The 17,025-nt window shown below is 46.8% G+C and overlaps 1 long non-coding RNA gene across 2 annotated transcripts; it reads left to right on the forward strand.

Moving 5' to 3' along the window:
- Positions 1-131: 131 nt before the first annotated feature.
- LOC141975091 (uncharacterized) lies at positions 132-14,358 on the forward strand. 2 transcript variants are annotated; one of them, XR_012635854.1, is made up of 4 exons: positions 132-317; positions 7,812-8,303; positions 11,956-12,074; positions 14,109-14,358. It is a non-coding gene; the product is annotated as an uncharacterized LOC141975091 (long non-coding RNA). The 2 variants fall into 2 exon arrangements; XR_012635852.1 differs by having other exon boundaries at positions 7,812-8,226; positions 14,109-14,353.
- The last annotated feature ends 2,667 nt before the right edge of the window (positions 14,359-17,025 follow it).

Below are 17,025 nucleotides of genomic sequence, written 5' to 3' on the forward strand. Positions count from 1 at the left end.
GCGGGGCAGAGACACCCGGCGGCGGCCCCGCCCCGCTCCGCCTGCGGGCGCCACCTGGCCGGGCCCGGGGTCGAAGCGCTGCGGCGGGCGCGCCTCGGCCCCCCGCTGGCCGCACCCCCGGGCCGCGGCGCCGGCCGCTGCGTGGCTCTGCGAGCGGCGCTGCCGGGCGGGCGCCGGGGGCTCGGGCTGCGGGAAGTGGCCGCTCCTGCCAGGACACAGCGTATCCGCAAGTGGTGCGAACTGCGCCACAGACAAGAAGAAGCTGCCGTGCACAGACCAGCAGAAACCACACAGAAGGCGCGGAGAATAAAGACACAGTGAGTACACACGAGTGGAGGCCAAATTAAAGCCGTTAAACTAGAAAAGGCTGTTTTCAAAAAAAAAAAAAAAAAAAAAAAAAGAGGGAGGACTGTAAGCCAACCCCACCTGTATCTTTCTGTTGTAATCCTGCTGGAGATGGGAACAAACCTTCCAGATCTATATGAAAACTTCGGGAGCAGATACAAAAGAGCCGGGGATAAGAGTAGCCATTTTACCGGAAGCTCTGGAAGTTGATAACATTCTTACAGCAGCCAGCTGAAAATGCTTCTCTTTTGGATGAGATCTTCACAAGGCTTAGGAACTATGGTAACCGTAAGAAAAATGTTGTTGTGTTTGAACGGCACCAGTTCTGTCGTGGCCTCACCTGCACTTAGGGGAAGAGCAGATAGACAAATATGTCACAGAGCTGAGGCAAAAAGCAAGCATTTGAGTTTGGAAATACTGAAAAGGATATTCTCAGCTACAGTACTGTGCTTAGGTTTCAGAGTAGCAGCCGTGTTAGTCTGTATTCGCAAAAAGAAAAGGAGGACTTGTGGCACCTTAGAGACTAACCAATTTATTTGAGCATAAGCTTTCGGGAGCTACAGCTCACTTCATCGGGAGCTGTAGCTCAGGAAAGCTTATGGTCAAATAAATTGGTTAGTCGCTAAGGTGCCACAAGTACTCCTTTTCTTTTTGTGAGTACTGTGCTTAGTGTCACTGATAAAGGGCTAAAGGAAAGGTTGTTGAGGAAAGTGGAAACCTGATTTGGGTTTGCAGAAAGGAATAGGCATTCACAGAGCCTCACAAGCTGCAAAGACACAACTAGAGATCCCATCTGGGCCACATACTGACAAGTTTGTAGAGGCTGTTACACAAAAGAATACTCATGGGGAGGGCCCAGCGGCTGGTGAGTCAGAGCAAAGCAGGCACACCAACCACTCGCACAAAAACTCTGTACACACTGTGGTACAACACACCTAGCCTATGGAAAAATATGCCACAAATGTGGAAAATTAAATCACTATTCTATTTGCAGAGCAACACACTTACCCAAAAGGCAAAGCCACAAATCTCTGACTGAACTAGAATGCGAACAGTCTCTTTTTGTGTATACAGTGTCACAGGGAAACAGAAATCCTATAGCTCTGTCAGAAATCATATAGCTCGCTCACAGAACCTTGGTGTCCTACACTGCATGTAAGGAAGGTACCTATGAAGTTTTAATCTTGATATTGGGGTGGAAGCTAAATGTTTTCCAATTCAGTGTTCGAGAAAGACAGCCGGTCCCATCTAGATAAAGCAGTCTGATGTTGTGCTTATAGCATATGGTGATTCCAGAATATACTCTGAAGGGGAAGTCACTTTAACAACAGCAACTGTTAAAGCTAAGGTCAGTCTTCAATTGAAGACTTCACCTTAGTGATGAAGACTTAATCCCTAAGGCATTTACAACACTACTGATAGGCAGAGAAGCCTGCATACGGGTACACCTAGTATGTATGAATGAGTATGCTGCACACCAAAGCACACAGCACTAAGAAGAATTGCTTGCACAATACCTGGAATTCTTCAGGGGACTAGGAGAGTTCTGTGGGAAGCATCGCATATATACAGACCCATCAGTCACCCTTGTCATACGGTGCATGGCTGCAGAACTACACCTTTTGCAGTGACAGACTCAGAAATTCACTCAGACAGTTAGAAAAGGAAAGAGTCTTAGCCAAAGTGAACTCACCCACTCCATGGGTTAGCAGTTTAATCATAACTGGGACAAAATATGGCAAGATTAGGATTTGTTTGGATCCCAGATGCCTTAATAAGACTATACTGATACAGCATTATTCTATCCCCACACCAGCAGATGTCCTGACTAGCTGGTAAAAAAGCATATTTATTATGCTAGATAAGAAAGATGGATATTGATAAGTCACATTAGGTAATGAGTCATTTGATCTTTGCACTTTTACTACACTCTGGGACAGATACAAGTTTCTCTCTTTACCTTTTGGAATAAGAGATAAGGTGGTTCAGTAAAGATAATGCCATAATAAATAGACATGAGGAATGACTAAGAGAACATGCCACTGTGTTCTGTTGTGTTCCAATGGTTTGAGCTGCACCGTTTATCTGCATGCACACCAGCTGCCTTAGGTGTAACTGTATTGAATGGTGGAGCAGTTGGAGCAAATTGGCTGCTCTGTCACTGTGGTATGAGGAGAGTTGCATCTGTACTTTGAGGGATCAAGTATTCCTCATTTCAGCATTGAGTTTATAGGCTTTGTCAGTAGGGGGTGCCGGGAGTGTGTCTTGCTATGGGGATTGTCAGCTATCTGGTGGTCTACATGACTAGTCTCCAGTCCTTAGTGAGGAGTCAGTGAAGGCAATGTCTCAGAAGGAATCCTCAGGGCAAGGGTGAAGAGGTAGTAACATTTAGCAAATCTGGGATGGTTAGTATCTGTGTGTAGGTAGCTGCTGTTTGCTATGCCTGATCTAAACTTGAGTTTTGCCTTAGCAAAGAGTAGATGCTAGACTTCGTCCTACAGTGCTTATGTGCTCTGTTCTCAGAGTGTCTGTAGTATCTGTAAGGGCAGTGTGGTGTTGGCATGTTGGAGTATCACTCAGAGGGCAGAGTAAAGCTTCCATTGCACAAATGGTTTGTACCTTAACTTTTTATTTCCTTGTTTTCAGAGGTTTAAGGTTACCCATTGTCCACATTCTGGAAGGGCATTAGGCCGCACTGAGTAAACCTAACTCTGTATTAATGAAGGTTTGGGGCAGTTAATTTCCTTGGTATTTTAAGGGGAAAAATTCTTACTACCCCATAGAGTGGTTGCCCTTGCTGAACCCCTGAGGGGAGGTGCAGTTGCCCTGAATTGTGACACCTGCTACTAGAGGGAGCTGTGGAGACTGTTCTGTTATTTGAATCCATAAAGAAAAATGCACCAAAATTTGAAAATAAACTCTCCCCATCATGCCAGGCCTGGAAAGAAGGGACTCAGCAGGGGAGGAAGAAGATGACAACACTGGTCAGCACCTCTCACAGGTTCAGATAAAACAGAGGGAGCCATGTTTCCATGGTTTAGGGATATCACACCAGCAGGAGCACTATTTCTCTGCACCGCAAGAAGTGCGGTAAGCGGGAAAACATCACCTGATCTTTCCACAGTGCCCCACAGAACAGCAAAGAATACACTGAGCGGAAGCCATCAATGACTGCAGATAGGAGCCACGGAACTAGTTATGTGACTAGGAGGAGTCGGGCCCGGAGGCAGGTTGTCTCCAGGTGAAAGGATATGTGAGCTGTACCATTTCACAGAACTGTATATGGTGGAGACTAAACAGATGTCATCACCTGTATTATGTTAATGTAAAGGTTAATGATGTGATATTGACAATGGAGAGAGATACAGGAATGGCAATGACCATGATCTCTGAGGGGGCTTGCAAAAAAAATGTTATCTGAGGTAAGAAACTATTGTGCTTTTACAGAATTGCAATAAGGGCAGAGAGGGGTATTAAGCTGTCTCCCTGTCACTGTAACTTATAAAGGTGTCTGTTCACCGTTAGAATTAATTGTAATGGAAGGAAATGGCCCCCTAGTAATCGGCAGAGACTGGCTATACAAGATTAAATTGGATTGTGGTACATCATTTGTCAGACAGAGTGGGGGCACTAAAAGACCAATGTAATTAGTACAGATATGGGTTTGGTTAAAGACATACACCAGCAAAGCAAAGGCCAGTCCTAAATTTCTGAAGGCTACACCTGTTCCATATGCTCTGTAAGAGCCCATGGAAAAGCAACTGGATGACTTGCAAAAGCAGGGTATAATTTCTCTATGGAGTCCAGTGAAAGAACTGTACTAATTGTGTGTATCCCAAAAGGTGATGGTAGTGTAAGAATTTGTAGGGATTATAAAGTCACTATAAACCCCGGGCTGGAGATGGACAAATATCTGTTTCCTAAACCACAAGATTTATTTGCAAAAGCTGACAGAGGGAATGAAGTTGAGCAAACTCGACTTGCCCCAAGCTTACCAGCAGATGGCAATGTAGCCAGATGCAAAAACATTTCTGTCCACAACACACACAAGGGTATTTAGGTATGAAAGATTACCCTATGGGGAGCTAGCACACCTGTTCTGTTTCAATGAATAACAGATCAGGCACTGCAGGAGGTAAATGGTGGTGTCTGTTATTTAGAAGATCTATTAATAACTGGGAGGACTTCAGAGGAACATTTAAAATATCTAGAGGGGACTTTAAAGAGATTGCAGAAAAATTGTAACGTTAACAGAGATAAGTGTGCTCTTTTTCAAAATCAGGTTACTTGTTTGAGGCATTGTGTAGATGCGGAAGAGGTTTACCTATTAAAAGAGAATACAAAATCCATTGAGAACGCTCCAGTGCTATACGCTGTCTCAGAGCTTAGATTGTTTCTGACCATGTTAAATTATTATGGAAGATTCATTCCGAATTTAGCAACATTAATTTCAGAAACTATAAAGTGGGTTTGGATGGAAAAGGAACATAAAACTTTTGAGGTAGTGAAAAAGAAACTAGTTCCAGTTTATTGCTAGATTGTAAAACTGAGCTTTCCATAATTAGGGCCCTGAGAAAATTGTGACTGCCCAGAAATTGTGGAATTAGCCCAGTACTGCAGTTTTTCCTACAGTAGGGAAGTAAAAGTGGGCACCTGTACGTTCTCATGCTTGGGGAAATCTGTAGCCTCACCTGAACTTCTGCTTCAACGTAAAACTGCCCATGGATGCCTGCTTCTGTTGCTCCGTTGTAGGGGAAATCGCAGCAGTTTGGGGTGATTCAGTGTCTGTTTTTATACAAAGGAATGCAGCAGTGACCTTTTACTGATGGCATTCTGTGAACATCCTGTGAAATTTGCTATTTTACCTGTGACTGCTGTAATTAAAAAACAAACAAAAACAAAAAAACCCAAGATTTTCTCAGGGCCATAACTTAGCCTCTCCTGTAGGAATTGGGCCTGTCATTTCACACATTTGTAAAGATGGGAGTGAAAAATCCATAGCATTTGCTGGCAGAACATTATCAAAGGCTGAGAGAAGAGACTCTCAAATTAAAAAAGAAGCTTTAGCATCATTTGGGAGGTTATTAAATTCCATGAATACCTGTTTGGGAAACAATTGATCTTAATCACTGATATAGAAGCATAGGGTTGGAAGGGACCGCAAGGGTCATCTAGTCTAACCCCCTGCTAAGATGCAGGATTTGTTGTGTCTAAACCATCCAAGACAGATGTTATCCAGCCTCCTTTTGAAAACCTCCAGTGAAGAAGCTTCCACAACGTCCCGAGGCAGTCTGTTCCATTGTCCTACTGTTATTAGTGTTGGGAAGTTTAATCCACTGGTAAAAATACTGGGTCCAAAGGCGTTGCACCATTAGTGGCAGCAAGGCTGAAGCGATGGGATTTGATCTTAGCAGCGTACCCGTATGCCATTTATTATAGACCATCAGAAAAACATGCTACTGCAGAAGCACTGTCCTGTTTGCCCCTTTACACAGGGAAACAGAAAGGAAAACTCTGTATATCGAGTCTCTTTCCTAGATGACCTTCCTATTACAGCTAATGAAATTGCTCTGGAAATAAGAACCAAAATGGGATCTTTTAAGGTGATGCACTATGCACTATCAGGGTGGCCAAATCACATAACAGAAGAACAACTTAGCCCATCCTATTTCAGGAAGCTGGAGTTATCCCTGTAGGATGGTTGTTTACTATGGGGACTAGGGTTGCCTGGTGTCCAGGTTTTGACCGGAATGCCCTGTTGAAAAGGGACCCTGGCGGCTCTCGTCAGCACTGCTGACCAGATCTTTAAAATTCCACTTGGCCGCCCACAGCAGGGCAGGCAGGGTGCCTGCCCGGATCCATGCAGCTCCTGGGAAGCTGCCAGCATATCCGTCTGGCTCCAAGGCATAGGGGTGGCCACAGGGGCTCTGCATGCTGCCCCCACCCCGAGTGCCAGTTCTGCAGCTCCTGTTGGCCAGGAACCCCAGCCAATGGGAGCTGTGGGGATGGCGCCTGCAGGCAGGGGCAGTGCGTGGAGCTGCCTTGCCGCACCTCCACCTAGGAGCCAGAGGGAGATGTTGCTGCTCCTGAGAGCTGCCTGAGGTGAGTGCCACCCGAAGTCCACATCCCGAACCTCCTCTCGTGCCCCAACTTCTTGCCCCATCCCTGAGCCCCCTCCTGCACCCAAACTCCCTCCCGAACCTCCCCTTCCCAAACCCCTGCCCCAGCCTGGAGCTCCGTGCACCCCAAACCTCTCATTTCTGTGGAGCCCACACCACCAGCCCAGAGCCTGTACCCCCTCCCACACCCTGCCCCAGTCTGGAGCCCCCTTCCACACTCCAAACCCCTCTGCCCCAGCCCAGAGCCTCCTCCTGCACCCCAAACCCATCATCTTCAGCCCAACCCCAGAGCCCGCACCCCCAGCTAGAGCCCCCACCCCCTCTCACACCCTAACCTCCTGCCCTAGCATGGTAAAAACGAGTGAGTGAGCGAGGGTGGGGGAGAGCAAGCGACGGAGGGAGGGGGAAATGGAGTGCGGGGTGGGACCTCAGAGAAGGGGCAGGGGTAGGGCCTCAGAGAAGGGATGGGGTAAGGGCGTTCGGTATTGTGTGATTAGAAAGTTGGCAACCCTAGTCCTGTGTAAGGTAGTAATGACATTTCCATGAGAAGCAGGGAATGAAGAGGGAAAGATGTCTGAAGCCTGAGTCCAGCAGAATGAGCCTTACCTGGATTCTAGCTTTTTGACCATATTGTGTTACAGCCTATACTGGTTTCCTGACAGCCCCTCCCCCAGGTTTTTCTGTCTAGGGTAGAGAGTATTGGTACGAAATTACAAGGGGCGGATGAAGTAGGAAGGAGGTGTGGTAAAGCAGATATTGGGATCAGTGACACATCTGGTAGAGGTAAAAGGGGGCGGGGGGGGGGTAATGAAGAGGCATTCATTGTTACCAGATAAAGGCTGAGTACAATTATAGGATGTGGCTCCTGAAGTTGATTTAAGCAGGGTTTGAATGAGCTCTTCACTGACATCTAGTGATCAGCTGGGGGGGAAAGACTTCAGGAACCAGCCTTGTTTGCATAGGCACGCCTGTTGTGCCAAGATGTGCAGCGTGATGGAGCAGCTTTGCCCAAATGACCACTTTTGGCTGGTGTAGGACTGCAGGTTACTGTGGTGTTGGGTGCAGGGGTGAGGAAAGGTTGTTGTCCTTGTTGTATGAGTGGGGGCAGCAGAACTGTGCTTGGCCTGCCCGGATTGAGCATGGTCACCCTCAGCTTTACTGCCCTCACTAAGCAGGGGTAGGGTGCCAAAGGCTAGCGGAGAGGTGAGTTGGGGGTGGCTGGCTGAGGTGGTATAATAGGTATAGGCTTTGCCCAGAGAGTCCTAGACGTTGTTCTGACCCTTTGCTCTCTACTGTTTAATAACGAAGTGGATTATACTCATTTGGGAGTCTCTTGTTTTGTTACAGATCACTAGCGCTGAAGTGGCTGATGCCCAGGTGTGTGTGACCTGCTGTGGGGCAGTATCTCCCGTGCAAGAGACTGACCAGTCTGCTTTAGGAGCAAGGCTGCTCTTCTAACGGCTGAAATTACCGAGAGCTGTGTTCGGGGGCGGGACGTCAAGGCATCGCAGAGGTGGCAGTAGAGCGGCACAGTGGTGGCGTGAACAACGAGGCGGCCAGCGGCCGAGGGACTGGCAGCGACGCGGCCAGCGGCAGGGTGAACGATGAAGCAGTGGCAGCAGCAGGCAGCAACACAGGGTGAAGGGTGGAGCAAGCCGCTGAGGCATTGTTCAGCCCCTCCCTCATACCCACTGTGGTGGGAGGTGAACTCACCCGAACGCACCTCTGAATTCTGCATCTTTGCTGACCAAGCACAACAACTGTGAGTGCAATGTGGTGGAGGGAGAGGGGAGTGGCAAGTTAAAGGAACATTTGTTTGTCAGACTTTCACACTGCAAGGTGAGAACCTGAGGCAAAGAACACTGCCCAGTGTATTGTGGGGTGGGGGTTTTGCTCATGGTCACATGCTTGTGGTGGTTCCCCAAATTAATGCTGGCTTCCTTTCCCCTTTTTATTGAAAGTTTTCTTTTCTACACTCAGACTCGGTACTTGCCAGAGGGGAAGTATTGACTCTTAGAGGTGCCCAAGGGCGGTGTAATTTTTCCCAGATTACCGGTGGGGACTCAGGCCAGTTCTGTATTCTGTTGTTAAGAGGGATCCCTAGATATTGAACCCAATCTCACCTGGCAGAAGGGTTACATTGTAAAAACAGTTACTTCTACTCTAAAGAGCTAATAGAGAGGATAGAGGTAGATCTGTCAGAAAGGTGTTTGAGAACTGCCATAGTGTTAAATGCAGGATGGGAGCGATTGGGGTTTTATTGTCAGGATTATTTTCCCTTTGTTATAGACAGTCCTGAGATACAACATCCTCATGCCCAAAAAGATATCTGGGTTCAATCTCTCTCTGCAGACAGTGAATGCTTCCTGCACAGCAGCCTTGCAGCAAAGTTTGATCTGCTCCTTTCAGCCAGGTCACTTCCCACCATTGCCCCAGCTCCCTGAGTGATAAGAACCAGCCAACTGGGAAACAGGGGAGGGGAGGGTTTAAAACAGGACTATCGATTAGAAATATTGTTACAAATCTGGAGCACCCAAGGACTTCCCTGTTGTCACTCTGCTGAACTGCATGGCCTCTGAGGGCTGCACTGTGACTGTGTGCATAGGACTTGGCTTCTCCTGCCCCAAAAATCTGGGCCTCAATGACTGGAGCAAAAGGAGATTCTCCACTAGATGTTAGCAGTATAGAGTCTATGGTACACAACTAAGCATTTCTGATTCTGTCCAGCAATGCCCTAGAGTGCACATATACACTAAATAGTTGAGTACAGTGTTAGTGCTGTTTTATAATGGGGATGATTCCTCCCTGGGCTCAATTGTTAAATAGTCCCAGCCCTGGTATGGGGCCATATCCCCAGGGCTTCCTCCCTGGAGACACTATCTTCCTAGAGCTGGGCTCAGTCCTTTCTCAGTCCCAGCAGCCAGCCGGGAGCTCCTTCATTGCTCCCCCAGTCCCTGCTAGCAAATTGTCTTTGGCTCAGTCCTAGCAGCCAGGCAGGAGCCTCTTACTCCCCTGGTCCCTGCCCCTGCTTAGCTGCCTGTGCTCCTGCCGCTTTTCCAGCCAGGCACACAGTCCTTTCTTCTCCAGCTCCAAACAGCAACTAACTGATGATCTGTTCTGCAGCTCCTTTTATATGGCCCTCCTGGCCCCTGATTGGCCATTCCAGCAGCCCCTCTGATTGGTTGCTTCCTCGCAACCACTCTAGGCCTCTTGGAGGATCTCTCCACAGCTCCTTTCCTGGGATGGGTGTGGCAAACCCTGAGGCCTCCAGCCGGGGCCTTTGGGCCTACTCCACCCCATCACAGGCCCCCAGATAACAAAGTCCAATAATTTTGGATCGTGTCCCTGTACTATGGTCCTAGTCAAACACTCGGAACATTAGTTCCCTCACCCTGCATGGAACTTAGGGTGTTTCCATAAAGCACAGTTTCTGTCTCTAGGTATTTATAGAGCACCAGCACCATAGAAGCCAGGCACTGTATTAATAGGCCTCCTCTCATGCCCTGTCCCTCCAGGGGGCCCTTCGCTACCCTCTCTCTCCTCCATGGCATTAAGTAGCCACAGTGCAACAGGTAAATCAGAAAGGTCTTCACAGGCTATTCGTGCTCTGGAGCAGAACGTTTCCTCCTCATTCATGATCTAGACTGATCCAGTCTCCCTGGTTTCAGTAATGCCGGATATGCAATAGCTCCAGCATGGCCACTGTTGATGGCAAGATGCTCTCAGGCTTCATCTCTCTCAGATCATCCCTGCGGAAGGTAAACGATGGAAGCGACATGAATAAACCACCCCAGGGGCAGAGGGGGTTACAGGCTGTTGTACCCTGGGCTGGATAGAAGGAGAGGACCGGGCCAACTAACCAGTGTTCTGAGCATTGTGGGCATTCACTGGAGCCCACTTGGCTCAGGACACATTGCCATCCCCTTCATTACATACAACCAGTAACCCACTTAATGAAACAAACATGATACTCAAGTTGTGTGTAGATTTCCTGTCAAACTGCTGCAGACTAGCTTAGGCCACACACATACAACCTAGAGACCGATTTTATAGGTATCTAGGTATTTAAATACCTTTGAAAATTTGCCCCCAGTGATTATTTTGCAGTTCCCACTTTGACCACTAGATGCCATTGTTCTTTCGCAGGAATAGAACTGTCACTACTCCCAGTAGCTAAGGAAGTGGTGGGTCATAATATCATCACATGGGCATTTCTGCAGTATCTGGGACGCCTCTTATGTTTAATGCTTGTTAATAATGGATCCTCTTTCCCATTTCTTTGTTTAAAGCTTCAGGATGATTGTGTGATGATGCAGATGGAAAACCAAGAACAACTGTGTCCCCTTTTACATGGAGAACATACATTCAAAGAGAGATTTTCCCCCTGGTGTTATATATGTCTACAAGCTTTAAACAGATGCCTTTTGAAAATTTTTAGTCTCAGGGCCAAAAATCTTAACAAGACAACTGTAAAGAAACTGATTGGATGAACAGGGACTCTCTGGGGTGATGGTGCCATGCAAGGTGGGAGCCCCGTGTATTTGGAATCCACCTCAGTAGGTCTTTGGTGGAGAGAAATTGATATTAAAAGAAAACATATAATGCCCTCCTCTGTCCTCCCATTCCCAGGTCTCACAAAAGAATATCAGTTTCTCTTTCTCAGCTGAGCAAGAACTTTCTTTGTCCAACATCAAACCAGCTTCAGTGCTGATATGTAATTACTATAAAAGAGGTAGGAGGCCTGGCTGAGATCCTTGTCTATTTCCACTAAACTGGGTGATGTTTATTTGCACTTTGCTGCTGGTACCTTACCACAATTGACAAAAGGCCACAACCAGCCTGTGTGTTGCATGTTAGCCCCATGCCCCTCCCAGGTGCGACTAATAGACTCACTGGAACTCACCAGACACTGCCTGTTTTTTGTAGCTCTGCCTTAGGAATGGATCAATCCAAAATGGGGAGATTTCAAGAGAGTGTCATCAAATATTTAGTGACTTTCTGAACATGTCAGATTCTGCCCAAGAGTTTATAGATCAGCTGTGAAGACAGGTCATTCTGAAACAAGGGAGGCTGTGAAGCAGGGGGAACTCTTGGTGCCAACTGGTGGAAGACACAGGGATGCATAAATGTTACAGGGATCCCCCTGGGTCTGGTATTTACATACTACTTTGTCAGAGTCTGATGCAAGGTCTCTGCTGAAATCTTGTCACACTGGCCATCATAATCATTGCAAAATATATGTGTGGTTAATATGTAAAGAGTTACGCGTATATAATGAAAATTATGTTTTAAGTTCTGTGAGTTGAATGCACCCACCAGCAGTGGATAAACAAGTTTATTTCAGCCAGAAAATATTTATCTATTGGTCTGTCTACAATTAAATTGGGTATTGTATACTTCAGAATGAACACCTATTTACAGTCTGAGCAAAATGCTAATCGAGTGATTGCAAAGTCTCCAGTGAAGACAATGGATTTCTTTTTTACTACAGCTGTAGGGATAGAAACAAACTCTGCATTTTTCCACTGAGGAGGCAAGAGGTCAGCATACTTGTATCATGAATGGAAGATCACAGCCTAGCTTGGCTGTAATACGCTGGAAGGATTTTGGGTGAGTTTTTGCTCTGTCTGATATGACAAGTAAAGTATAGGCTCTAGAATGCATGTTACGATTTTATTTTATATGTAACACTTTGTTTCCAAAATGTCTGCTTATTATCACTTGAATCTCTGCTCTTTGTTTAAAAAACAAAACAAAAAACTTTCTCTATAGACAAATCTAAGTGCTGTGTGTAAAGCAGAGCTGTGCTGTACTGCTCTTTGGGAATGTCAGATCTGGAGAAGCTGAGAGCGTCCAGTGGATCGGGGGCTTCGCACTGCAGGTGGATGCTTGGAGGGCTCAGGGGTTGGAGCGTATCTATCATTAACCAATACAGAGAGTGGGGCCTGGAAGGTAGTGCTTGTCTTGCCCCAGGCTGGTGGTGGTGGAGAATCGCCCCACAGCAGGTACAGACAAGGCTTCCTCATGCTCAGGGTGAGTGGTAGCTAGGTCCCTTATATCCATGGATACCCCCGGGAAGCATCACACAGGCTTCAACTTCTCAAAGGTTTTTGTGAGTTGGGAATACTCTGTAAGGGGGGCAGGGGACATTCGTATGGAGGTTACAGCAGTGGTTTGATAGAATGTGACATTTGGGTTTTTCCCTTTCCAAGCAAACACGTCTTGCTGAGTGCAGCACAGCCTGTGGTCAGACATCTCACCCGGAAAGCAGCTGCAAGTCTGCAGCGATTAGAGTAACGTGTGAGTGATACTTACATAGAGAGCGATAAGAATAGGGAGAGGGGAAGGTGGGGGGAGGAGAGAGTGGGTGGCATGCAGAGATGTAGTTAAAAGAAAGGAAGAGTTGTTCCAAATCCAAAATGCTCTGACGTATTTGAAAATGAGCCCATGTCACTGGAAAAATATACAAGATTTTGCAGATGTTGGGCTTGGAAGTGAATCCCTTTTTACAATGAAAATAAACCTATTCCTGAGGAGAAAATGGGCCCATCAGGAGGGATTTTCCAAAGCAACTAAATGACTTAGGAGCACACGTGCTATTGAAAGTCAGTGGGCCATGTACTCCTGAGGCACTTTTGAAAATCCCGCACATCAGCTGAAAGTGACTCTGGAATCGGAACTCTTGCATATTCAGGATTTGAAACGTCTCACAATGCTGATGCTGTAACAGCCACTTCAGGGAACTTCATGGAAAAGTGAAACGTGGGGCATGAAATTGCCTAAAACACGGTGAAAATCTCTGTGCTGACTTCTACAGCTGCAGTTTCATGCAGCTGCAGTGATTTGTAGAGCAGGAGACGAAAGGAAGTGGGATTAAGAGTGGATTTTTCCCTCCTGGCACAACCAGAATTCCCATTAAAGCCCATGGGGCAGATTCTGATTTCTCTTGCTCCAGCATAGATCAAGAGTAACTTCCATGAAGTCCACAGAGTTACAGCAATGAAGGAGAGAGCATGGGTGGGGATGTAGGATTGCTCTGCATGGGCCCAAACAGACTGTTTCATGTAATTAATAGAACCCCCCTTTCAGGACTGGCCTGTTTAGCTGTACAGAATGACATCATTTTCTGGGGAGAAAATTGGGCTTTTTTTTTTTTTTTTTTTTTTTGGTGCAGACTCCCCCTTTTCATTGTGGTGACAGAGTGCTGAGGCTGAACAGCACCCTCATGGCTTTAGCCTCCATTAGTTCCCCCGGGGACAGCTGCTAGAGCAATTAGCTAATCAGAAGGGGAGGCTGGGGAGGTAAGGAACACATTAAGCCTTAGCTGGCTAACCTGATAGAAGCCAGGAAGGAAGTGCTACAAGGGAAGGAGGACTTGGCTAGCTGAGTCCAGGCTGAAAGTTCCCAAGAGAGGGAAATCTCCTTTCTTCCTAGGACCCTGGTAAAGATGGAGTGAAACATGTAGGATTAAAAACTGTGATGTTGCCCTGTACTGGTGTTGGTGGAAGGGTTTGGAATAAAATACAGACTGAACACTAAAAGAAAGTGGGTCTGAGCAGTTTCTGGAGCATCAGAGGATGGACAGAGCATCACCCTGTTATAATCACTCATGGTTTTTTACTCTGTGTTTTCTCTTCTTCACAGGACAAGTGTGGAATGTGAACTAAGGAAAGAAGCCGGACAGCTTATTTCCCTCTGACTGTAACATTTACTAACAGTCTATACTTACAGTCTGACAGACCGCACGCTGTGACTATGCAGTAGGTGACTTGGCTAGATTCAGCTCTAGTGTGTAGGTCCCCTCCACGAACTCCCCCCAGATCTAGAAGACCACACGCTACCCTGGTTCCACGGTCAGACTGAGAACAGTAATTGGTCAAAGCATGTAACATTTCCCATAATAAACTTCTCAAATTCCACATGCCTGGGTCCTGGTTATCTTGTTCTCTCCACACACTTTAGTGGCATGAAACTGAAGAACATTTTTCGCTAGTAAACTCAATGGCATTTCTCTTTTGTAGTGCAATAATAACTTATAAACACCCCAGCTGACCAATTCCAAAATTTCAGGCAATGTTCTAGGCATCAGTGGGCAGAACCCTGCAGATTTTGAAGAAACATGGACAAGCCTGATTTTCCACTGGTGCATGTGTGATTTAAAGTTAGGCATACAGGATGCCCATTTGGTGCTGCGGGCAGAGAAATCTCTGGTGCCCCCTGCTGCTGCATACACAAATCACAGGCAGCTGTTTAATATGCTGCTGTCTCTCCCTTAGGTGGATTGCTGGGCCTATGTAAGCAATGATGTGTGCAATTTCTAGTTAGAGCTAGAGGCAATCCCAGAAAGAACGTAACAAAAGGGCAATGGAGTTATGCATGACTCTTGGATGAATCGTCAGGAATATTGTGGGCAAGGCAAAGTATCTGCTTCACAGCTCTGCCAATGCCCCTCAGTCCTGCCCTGCAACCCCCTGCTATTCCAGTCCTGGGCTCCCTACACAGCTCTGCCAGTGCCGCTCAGTCCTGCCCTGCAGCCCCCCTGCTAGTCCAGTCCTAGTCATCTCTTAAGAGCACTATTCACTAGGTCTTCCACAAATTTCAGTACTACGTATAACCTGATTACTGTGGAATTAAAAAACCCCACACACCCCTCCTTTGTAAGTAAGGGAAGGGTAAGTAAGAAGGGGACTGTGCCATTTAAAGGACAGAGCATCCCTCTGCCTTGTCCACCTCACAGCGCCTTCCCAATTACTCAGCCCATTACAGGAAAAACAAAAGGGAAAGTTGGCACCATTCCATTTGGCCTCATTCCGTGCTGAATCAGTCACTCCTCCCCCCCACCCCCCTTCCCTTGATCCTTGTCCCTAGGATGTACCAGCTTTAGGTCAGTACTCAGTTCAGAGAATACCACAATTACCCTAATGCAGGATAGGACCCACACAATCAGTGTGTTGCTTGTGTCTATGATACAGCTAGAGCCAACGATTATGGGGCCCCTGTCATGTGACTGTCCCCTTGTCAGTCTGACCCACATCATATTTCTGGGACCAACACGTACCGTCTAGTTTGTTCCCAGTACCCCTTCACATCAGAGCATTAAAACAAGGAGGGAGGTCCTGACTGACCACTAGATAGTGTGGCAAGGCATCTCCTTCACGCCAGCAGGCTCACTGCTTCCCCCTCTGGCAGTGGGGGCCTGGAGTAAGTCAGCCCTGCTCCAGATGGTGTTTATTCTCCTGCTTGCGATTTATTTCTCAATATTTTCCAAGTAGGTCTCAGAGCAGGCCCAAGGAGTGCCCCTCCACCAAACAAAAAGAAATATGTTCATAACACAAAGCAAAAGGGAATACCTTTTCCTATCCTTCTCTGGAGGCGTGTTGCCTCTTATTGGCCCTGGAGTACCAGTTCTTCCCCTAAACAGGCAGGCAGGTAGCTTCCACTGTAAAGAGAAGAGCAACCATACAACCTGGCAAAGCCTTTCTCCCTGCTGCCACTAGCCCTGCAGCAGCTTGTCTCTCACCTGAGGAGGCGTTTTTAAAAGTCTCAGGTAGTCCTTAATTGGACTCAGGTGTCCCTAGTTGACCTGAAGTAACCCCTTTTCAGCTTCTCGCCTTTCTCGTTCTGGGGCTAATATACCCGCCCACTTCCCAGAACCCAACAGGACCCCAGCCTGACTTTGTCATAATAGTAACAAGCTAGCAAGGCTGACTCTAGGGTTAAATGCTGTGGGCATGCCTACATGGCCCTGCAGTTGGAAGTACAGGGGTGTAACAGTGCATACTAATGTGCTACACTATAACTGCCCTGTGTAGACCCTGTGAGCGCAAACTAAAAGTTACATAGTTTACATTAATGTAGTCCTGTTTCAGGAGTATGGCAGTGTAAATTATGTACCTTTTATTTGCACCTGTAGGGTTTATATGGGGCAGTTACAGGAAAGAATACTAGTGCACAGTGCAGTTTGCAACCCTCCAGTTCAAATTGCAGGGCCATGTAGACAAGTCCTTAGAGAAAAAATAATGAAAATACAGTAATGATTAGTGTAGACAGTATTTCCACCAATAGATGGTGCTGTATCTTTATCTTAGTGTTAAGTTGTTGTCTTGTGTGTTGTTATGTTGTTGTATCCGATGTGGGGAATTTAGCTGGGAATTCAGTCCTGCCTGTGGTGCTGGAGTTATTACTTGCCATGTCCCAATAAATACTTTGGGTTCTACAAGCAAGTATTACAACTGGTGGCACCAGCTTCAAGATGGCAAAATCAGTTTTGCCTGAGAAGAAATGTGCTGATCGTGCAGATGAGACTGGAGTCTGTGAATAGTTGGCAGACTTTCAGCTGTTGCTCTCTGTTAATGAGTGGTCTGGTGAAAAAGCAGCACGTACCTAGCAGTGTGTTTGGATGGTGACTCCAACTAATTTTACCAGCACCTTCCCAGTGTGGATCATGGTTTTTATAGACAGTAACAGGAACATTTGTATGACCACCATGGTGGGGGGGGAGAGATTCATCATTTTGAAATACTGGAAGGAATGGTAAGCCAGGAAGTGGCAGGGAGGGAAA

The sequence above is a fragment of the Natator depressus genome, chromosome 1, assembly GCF_965152275.1.
Source record: "Natator depressus isolate rNatDep1 chromosome 1, rNatDep2.hap1, whole genome shotgun sequence".
Lineage (NCBI taxonomy): Eukaryota > Metazoa > Chordata > Testudines > Cheloniidae > Natator > Natator depressus.